This window comes from Mastomys coucha, unplaced genomic scaffold, assembly GCF_008632895.1.
Source record: "Mastomys coucha isolate ucsf_1 unplaced genomic scaffold, UCSF_Mcou_1 pScaffold18, whole genome shotgun sequence".
Taxonomy (NCBI): domain Eukaryota; kingdom Metazoa; phylum Chordata; class Mammalia; order Rodentia; family Muridae; genus Mastomys; species Mastomys coucha.
The window spans coordinates 34,848,477-34,857,625 of NW_022196900.1; the positions used below are offsets into that span (position 1 = coordinate 34,848,477).

Sequence of the window (9,149 nt, forward strand, 5' to 3'; positions counted from 1 at the left end):
AAAGAAAGGTAGTGTTGTGTGAGACAGCAGCACCTATGATGATATTAATAATTGCTCATGTTCTAGAGTAGAATCTGAAGACTTTGGGAAGTCTCTGCATACACAGATAGAGCCTATGTGATTATAGACCATTGTAAAGTTATCTAGCATCAGTATATAGGTCTATATAGAAGACCCAAATGTGATGACTACTATGGATCTGAAGTAGTTTAGAGATACACGGGTTTGATCTTGAATACATTTTGATAAATAAGAGGTGTGACCCTCCCAACTCTCAGGGATCTTTGGCTGATATCAGTCCACGAGGACAAAGGGAGAAGATAGATTAAGGATTCAGAAGCACTCTGAGTACATACAAAATGACACATAGAGCAACTATGGGAAGGCAGATAAATTTTACTTAGTGTGATTCAAGGCTTATATAATTGGGGAGATAAGAGGGTCAGAATATCCAGATGTGCAAAGGTCACTGGCTGGAGTTTTACTGTGCCAAAATGTCTCATTAGCATAGAGAGCTATTCCCAGAATCTCAAGTTCTAGCTGAATGAGTTCTTATTAGGAGAAAGGAAGTTGAACCTGTAATCTTAACCAAGGCTACATGAAGTTTTGTAGGTAGAGATGTGTGTGGGGTTTTGAATTCTCTAGACAAGGTCATAGAAGGAGAAGAACTGACAAGGGAGTCTTCCATATTGCAACAAGCTCAGAAGACTATCTGGGCAAAGGTAGATTTCAACTTCAATTAGCAGAGCAACAAAATTATTAAATACTGGCCAGGACCATGGATACTGGCTGGGTCCATACCTGAGACTCTGTGTTCCCAGAGATTTGTACTGATTTATATTAGTCAGGGGCTTATAAAGGCAAAACTTATAAGGCTACATATTTCCAGCCTACATATAATCAAACATACATACTATACAACTGTGACAATTGACCTTGCTACAGAAAAGAAAAAAAATTGTTATCTTTCATGAACAATACCCCCAGTATTCCAGGAAGTTATCTGTTTTGGGACAAGTTGGGATTATGGTATAGAGGTAGGTTTTTTTTTTTTTTTTATGTTATAAATCCCTTAAGCACAGTCAGTTAAGCTTAAATTACAATGTTAGCCATCACAATGATCTTTTCTTTTGAAATTGTCATGTTCCTTGGCAAAAATATTCACCAGCGTTTTAAAAAGAACATAGATTTGTGTCTACCACTGCTTTAGGGAACAAATAGGTAAAGACAATTGTAGCATTCCAAACACAACCTACAGAAATTCTTTTAATCTTGATTAAGTAAGCATATGCTTCTTCCTGTGCTAGAAGTCTCATAGTTGAGGCACATTCTGTGCTACCTTTTCTAGGACTCAATTTATAATTCTTAAATGAGGTGGTACAATATGTTTTTTTCCCTTTCCATTTTAAAACAGAGAACACTTCGAGCAAGCATCTGTGACAACTCCTTATCAAATCTGGAGGTATAGCTATCTTTAAATTGCTAGGGTTGTATAAAGGGGAAAGGTAGTCCTCTCCTGGAATTCCAGCTATGGTTTTCAGCATTCATCTAACCTGAAAATGTGCTCTATATTATTCCACCTAATAATATAGATACTCTATTGTAATGGTGTGGGATGATGATGTACCCATGTTTTTACAAGTAATCCTTAACCTGTATTCTGAAAGTAAGCTCAAGAAACTCATTGGTTCACCAAGTTGGAGTTTGATGGACTTGAAATTTGTTTTGCAGTCAATGTTCTTCTAACCTAGGGTGAATGGATGTTTATTTTTGCCTCCATAGGAAAATTTAGCACACTATGAGGCAAAAAAGAAAGCAGAAATCTTGGATATAACTGCCTTTTGATTCTTTGAGATAGGTCTTGCATTTTAGCTTAGTTTGGCATGGAATTAGTGATCTTCCTGACTTAGCCTCTGTAGTATTGGAAACTCAGGCATATATTGAAAGGACTGAGTTAGCCAGAGCCAGGCTGTCTTCATGATAGGCTGCAAACCAGAAGTTTGGAAGACTAGGCCTAAGGTTCTGTTTCCCATAGATGAGAACCTGGATCCAGGAGCCAACCAACCACAGCCAATCTGATGATGCTCTGACACCCTAGAAGGTCCCCAGAGCCCTACCCATAGAAAAAGGCATCCATAGCCTTGGATATAGAGACAATCAGTCAAAGGAAAGAAGGGTAAAAGTCATTGACTCATATCCTAATAGGCTTCAAATTGACCCTGCAAAGAATATACCTGGGTGTCCGTTCCTGAAAGGGAGACTCTTGAATGCATGAATGCATGAAATTCTGCTGAATAAATGCTCTTTACTTAAATCATGGACCTTAACAGTACCTGTATACCCAGCTACCCAGCTTACTGTTTTTTGTTTTTGTTTTTTGTTTTTTTTTTTTTAATGACAGACTTTCAATCCATCCTCCTGTTTCAGCCCTGTTTGGAGCTACACTTTCTTTACTTCATATTGCTAGTTTCTGACCATTTTAGCAGCCTGAAGAGAAAATCAAGATGTTTTACTATTTCTAGAATTTGTTGTTGTTGTTATTATTTTGTTTTTCGAGACAGAGTCTTTCTGTATAGCCCTGGTTGTCCTGGAACTCACTCTGTAGACCAGGTGGGCTTCGAACTCAGAAATCCTCCTGTCTCTGCCTCCCAAGTGCTGGGACTAAAGGCGTGCGCCACCACCGCCCTGTTTTACTGTTTCTAAACTGTCAGTCTAGGATTTCCTCTTCTCAGTTATTTGGTCAAAACATCCCATTTGCTTTCCAGCTACCAAAATGTGTTGCTATTGTTTCCTTTCATAATCTGTTTCCCTTTAGATAAATATCTTAAAAATATGTGTATTGTCATGTTAGTAGATTTACAAGTGACTGTAATTGTGTATTCTCACTCTACCATTATTCATTACAAATAATCCTTACCATTTTGCACAATTTCTTAATACTTCTTAAATACAAGAATCATGTCTCTACAGTTGAAACTTGTAGAGACATTTTCAGCTAGCAACATGGCTGCTCTGGTAAAGGATCACATCAGAAGATATGATCTGGCTGGAATGTAGACATTTTTCACATCTTAATCCCAAACAATGGCATGTAATTTAGGGGCAGACAAAGTGATGAATCAGAGAGAGATTTGACAGAGTGAGACAGAGATAGGATATACCCAACTTTCACTAGGGCAGGAAAGAGAGGCTACTTAAAGCAAAGTGAGGAAGAGAGTGCCATTCAATTCAGTTCAGTTCAGAGCAGGTCAGTTTGGAGCAGTTTAGGTCAGTGCAGTTGGTCTCAGTTCAGAGCAGAGCAGTTGAGATCAGAGCAGCTAACTTTATAGAGTTCAGAGGCAGTTTTTCCAAGCAAAGCAATTCAGTCAGAAGTTGATAGAAGCCAATTTGGATTAGCCAGCTTGGATAGAAGTTTGAGCCAAACAGCTTGCATTGAATCAGCCAGCCAAAGTTCAGAAAGAAAATGAGTTTATTCAGCAGTAAGTCTCAGGGGCTGAAATATTCTAGACCTAGGTTAGCAGATAGAGGCTGGAAGATGAAGCCTCAGGGTCTGGCCTTTTAGAAGATTAGATTGATTGGGGCTAGAAGCTTCCACGCTGATACCTAGAGATAGATAAAAGTGCTCTGGGCTTAGCCCAAGCCATGCATTCATAAAAGTTAGGGTACAGCTCTCATCTTATCACTTCATCTGAGGAAATAGAAATGTCATTGCATTTACAGAAACTCTTTCTTAAATTCCTTTAAATTTCATCTATCTCCATCCTTTCATCAAAAAGCTACTAATTTAATGATATGTTTTATTCTTTCCTCTTACAGTGGACAGCCTTTATTTTACACACACACACACACACACACACACACACACACACACACACATACATATGTGAATATATACATATATATATGTGCATATATATATATAGTTTGGTAAGTCTTAAACTTTAATAGTTGTATTATATTAGATATGCATCTGCAATATTAAATATGTAAAATCTATGCATGCTTATACATTTGTGGGGATCATAAGGTCCTTGTGCCCACAGACCACAAGAATATTTGGAAACCAAGAATATTTATCATGCAGGGTTGTGTCCTCAAAGGAAAAAATAAGTATCTATTTTTTACTCAGAAAGCTTGGAAAACATGTTGTTAATGATCTGTTGTTAATTTTACTATCTCTAGAGCCAGACATTTCCAAATCCAAATTTTTATGCCAGATTTTCCCTCTCTAGACCTCTACTTTAGCTTTGTTTCTCAGTCAATACAGTATTTTTTTTGAAAGATGTCAAATATACATTAGAGCCTTCTGACCTCTGTGTTGTCTCAACTAGTGACTTCATCAGATCCTAGGACCTTAAGCTATAGAACCCATCATCACATATACCTTGCAAAAGAGTTTTGATGATGTTTTGCCTCAAAGTTTATTTTGTATGTGGGACTGGAATGAGTGTTGCCATAAAACTTTTTTTTCAAAATTGTTCTGGATTAAAACAAGTCTAAAATATACTAGCATTGGTGTCAGACACCAGAATTTAGAATCAGCAACAAAAATGAAGGGCTGAATTGAAGTGGAAATTCCTGGTTTCTTTGGAGACTGAGTTGTATCACGTGTTTTTTTCTGGAAACTGTCTTATGAGAGGATGTTTTGCTGAAGCAGATTATGTGATATTTTTCTGGAAACTGTCTTGTGAAAAGGCATGTGATATTTTGGTAGAGCAGATGTTTGAGAGAGACTGAGATGTTTAGACAAAATATAAATATGATCCCACAGAGAATGAGAGGAAGCTCTTGCATTTGTTCACTTTGCAATGCTTCATTGTTCTTCACTGATGATACTCTTGCATTGGTTTGTCTTGCAATGTTTTGCTGATCTTTGTTGATATTTGCTTGTCTTTGTTAATATTTGCTTGATATGACTTCATATAGAAAAACACACCAGAGAACTTTTGTGGTATTCTAGTTTCTTTTTGTTGATTTTTCAGACTCATGTCAATTTGGTGGATTCTCATGGTTTCTTCTGGATTGAGGTGCTACTATTGATGTTTGGTGCTTTGGACTGGACTGCTGATATCTTGACAATGGAGACTTGGAATTGCCCCAAAGAATTACTTCTGAATATGTCTACATCCCTTGTTTCCTATTAACTTTTCTTCTCTCCTACCTCTGGTAGGTGGAAGGGAGATTGAAGCATTTAAGAACTCTTATTAAAGGAGGTTTTGAAAAGTCTGAGCCTACACTGAATGGCGTTTTCTTTCTTATCTCACATAGTTTGTACCTCACACAGTTTGTTTTCCTACCAGTGGTACAGCTTTCAGGAATTTCCACATATATTTTACTCTAGTTCATTATGTGTCACTAAGCAAGAATATTTCATTGTAAATAAAAATATTTCTTGAGGCTTTATCAATCCTGGTGTAATTTGTTCCTCATATCTCCTTTTCTTTCTATATTGACTCCTGCTCCATCCCAATTGGACCCCTATTTTGTTTATTCTGTTTTCCTTGTGATACTTGATACATACTCATACACACACACACACACACACACACACACACACACACACACACTCACACATGCATGCACGCACACATGCACACAGGCACACACAAAGAGAGAACTCTCCCAGAGGAAGCACAGACTAAAAATTCTGGTACAAGGTACAAGAAACCTTTCAAATGGCTTGTCAGTGTAGTCTAAATGACTCCCAAAACAATATAGTTCATCAATGTAGCCATTAGTTGACCCTTAGAGGTTGAATGTGGACCCATATTGCTGAGTACATCATACATGTAGGACATAGGACTTCAGATGAGTCAAGATGCATCTCACATGGAAGAGTCTTTCAATCTACCTTCCCAGATTCCAGAAATGCTATGCAAGCTGCCAGAGGTGGGTATAATTGAAGTCTTATCTAGCAAAACATGTATACAGATGTACTGAGTGGCTCTCATGTTAGTTGTAACCAATATCTGTCTGACTAGACTGTAGCTTGCTCAACAGGATGAAAACCATACATAGTACTGTGACAGAGTAAAACCACCAAACTGGACCACTCTGTGGGTAGAAAGAAAGTTTATTGTGGGAATAATCTGCCAGTCTGCCTCTGAGATTAGAGGATAGCAACTTGGTCAGAAAGCAAATTGCCTTATATGATAGCATGGCTGGTTATTTGAGCTAATTCAGCTTTTCAGATTAACCAGAAACTGTCTGCACTTGCCTTAAGTGGTTGACCATTGGAGCAGATACTGAAAGTAGTGGTTTTCCTGGTAAATAGAACTCACTTTATGAGATTCCTGAAGAATGCTGAATGTAGGCTTTTGTCTTTCTCACCTGGTCAGAGTGCTTTTGTTTGGGGCATTGTCATCAGCACGGCTATTTTTGGGCCCGACTTTGGACCTAACAAGAATCAGAGTCTTGTATTTGGCCCCTGAGAGAATTATACAGAAAACTATACTGATCACTAATTAGGAAAATGGCCCACAGTTATGTGATCATGGACACATCAATCAGATGGAGGAAATAACTAAATTGAGGGGTTCTGCCCTGCGTCAGGCTGCCGCAGCAAGTAGACCTGCTCCAGAGAGAAGCATGGTCATCAGAGAAGGACCCTTCTAAGTCAAAGAACGCTGATGGCTTTTGAGCAGACACTCAAAAAGGATTGGTACAGCATTCTGGGGGCAGACCCATCTGCAAATGTGTCAGACCTAAAACAAAAGTACCAGAAACTCATATTACTGTGTGATCCAGATAAACAAAGTGCAGATGTGCCAGCAGGAACCATGGAGGAGTGTATGCAGAAGTTTATTGAAGTTGATCAGGCATGGAAAATTCTAGGGAATGAAGAAACCAAGAAAAAGTATGACCTGTAGCGGCATGATGATGATGAGTATTTCTCTCTGAGCAGTCGATGTGGTGGGAAATACACTGTCTACAAGGATGAAGCACAAGAAGCAAACCTCATTTCTTGTGACATGTACTTGCTGATTGTGGAACTCCTTTATTAGAGCTGAACTGTGTGTTCATTCCTAGGACCCTTTACTACATCAGAGTGAACTGTGTGTTCATTCCTAGGACCCTTTACTCCATCAGAGTGAACTGTGTGTTCATTCCTAGGACCCTTTACTACATCAGAGTGAACTGTGTGTTCATTCCTAGGATCCTTTACTACATCAGAGTGAACTGTGTGTTCATTCCTAGGATCCTTTACTACAAGGACACAGATGCCTTTTTGTTATTAGCTTTATAACTTGTGAAGATAAGATTAAATCTTCAAGCCAAGACCACTTCAGATTAACAAATTAATCCAGTTGTTTATATGTATCTAAATTCTAAATTATAGGATATTACACAAAGGACTTGAATAATATTTTTGCATTTTTAGCTAACAACTTTTGTTTTCTCTTTGGTACAAACTAATTACTTCCTTTTTGAAGTATAAATACCTTTTTCAAAAATCAAAAAAAAAAAAAAAGAAGAAGAAGAAGAAGCAGCAATAATTAAATTGAGGCTCCTTCCTCCCAGATGGTTCCAGTTGTGTCAGGTTGACAAAAACAAAAACGAAAACAAAAAGAAACAAATAAAATCTAACCAGAGCACGTACTTTTCTACTTTTGGCCCAATATTTCTTCTCTACTCATATCTTTTACCATTTTGTAATGGCAATGTATTCTCTATGCCATAGAGTATGTAAGTTTTCTTCATTTTTTTCCCCCTATTTTCAGAGACCATACTCTGGAGCTTGGGCCTCAGAAAAGTCTTTGAACTTCTATGCTTAACTAGTGGTGAGATAATTAGGATGCCAAGGTTAGTTTTCTAAGACATGTTTTGAAGGCCAGGGTTTTTTTTATTTGATATTTTCTTTATTTACATTTCAAATGATATCTCCTTTGCCAGTTTCCCTTCTGGCAAAAACAAAAAAAAGAAAAAAAAAAAAAACAAAAAACAAAAAAAACCCTGTTCCCTCCCCACTTCCCTTGCTCACCAACTCACCCTCTCCCGCTTCCTGACCCTGGCATTCCCCTACACTGGGGCACAGAACCTTCACAGGACCAAGGGCCTCTCCTCCCATTGATGACTAACTAGGCTATCCTCTGCCCCATATGCAGCTGAAGCCATGAGTCCCAACATCTCTTTGGTTGGTGGTTTAGACCCTGGAGCTCTGAGGGTACTGGTTAGTTCATATTGTTGTTAATCCTAAGGGGCTGCAAACCCTTCTGCTCCTTGGGTCCTTTCTCTAGCTTCTTCATTGGGGACCCTGTGCTCATTCCAATGGATGGCTGTGAGCCTCTACTTCTGTATTATTAGGGCACTGTCAGAGCCTCTCAGGAGACAGCTATATCAGGCTCTTGTCAGTCAGAACTTGCTGGCATCCATAATAGTGTCTGGGTTTGGCGCTTGAATATGGGAAGGATTCCCAGGTGGAACAGTCTCTGGATTGTCCTTCCTTTAGTCTCTGCTCCTCTGCAACTCCTTCCATGGGCATTTGTAATGCCTTCTAAGAAGGATCAAATTATCCACACTTTGGTCTTCCTTCTTCTTGAGTTTCTTGTGGTTTATAGCTAGCATGTAGAAGAATGCAAATTGATCCATTCCTGTCTCCTTGCACAAAGCTCAAGTCCAAGTGGATCAAGGACCTCTACATAAAACCACATACACTGAAAGTAATAGAAAAGAAAGTAGGGAAGAGCCTAGAGCACATGGCAAAGGGGAAAATTTCCTGAACAGAACACCAATAGTTTATGCTCTAAGATCAAGAATTGACAAATAGGACCTCATAAAATTGCAAAGCTTCTGTAAGGCAAAAGACACTGTCAATAGGACAAAATGGCAACCAACAGGTTGGGAAAAGATCTTTACCAATCCTATATCTGATTGAAGGCTAATATTCATTCCATATATACAAAGAACTCAAGAAGTTAGACTCCAGAGACTCAAATAACCTTATTAAAAAATGGGGTACAGAGCTAAACAAAGAATTCTCAACTGAGGAATACTGAATGACTGAGAAGCATCTAAAGAAATATTCAACATCCTCAGTCATCAGGGAAATGCAAATCAAAACAACCCTGAGATTCCACCTCATACCAGTCAGAATAGATAAGATTAAAAAGCTCAGGTGACAGCAGATGCTGGAGAGGTTGTGGAGAAAG

The 9,149-nt window shown here is 38.5% G+C and overlaps 1 pseudogene; it reads left to right on the plus strand.

The window, feature by feature from the left end:
• The first annotated feature begins 6,588 nt into the window (after positions 1–6,588).
• LOC116095370 lies at positions 6,589–7,004 on the plus strand (annotated as a pseudogene).
• The last annotated feature ends 2,145 nt before the right edge of the window (positions 7,005–9,149 follow it).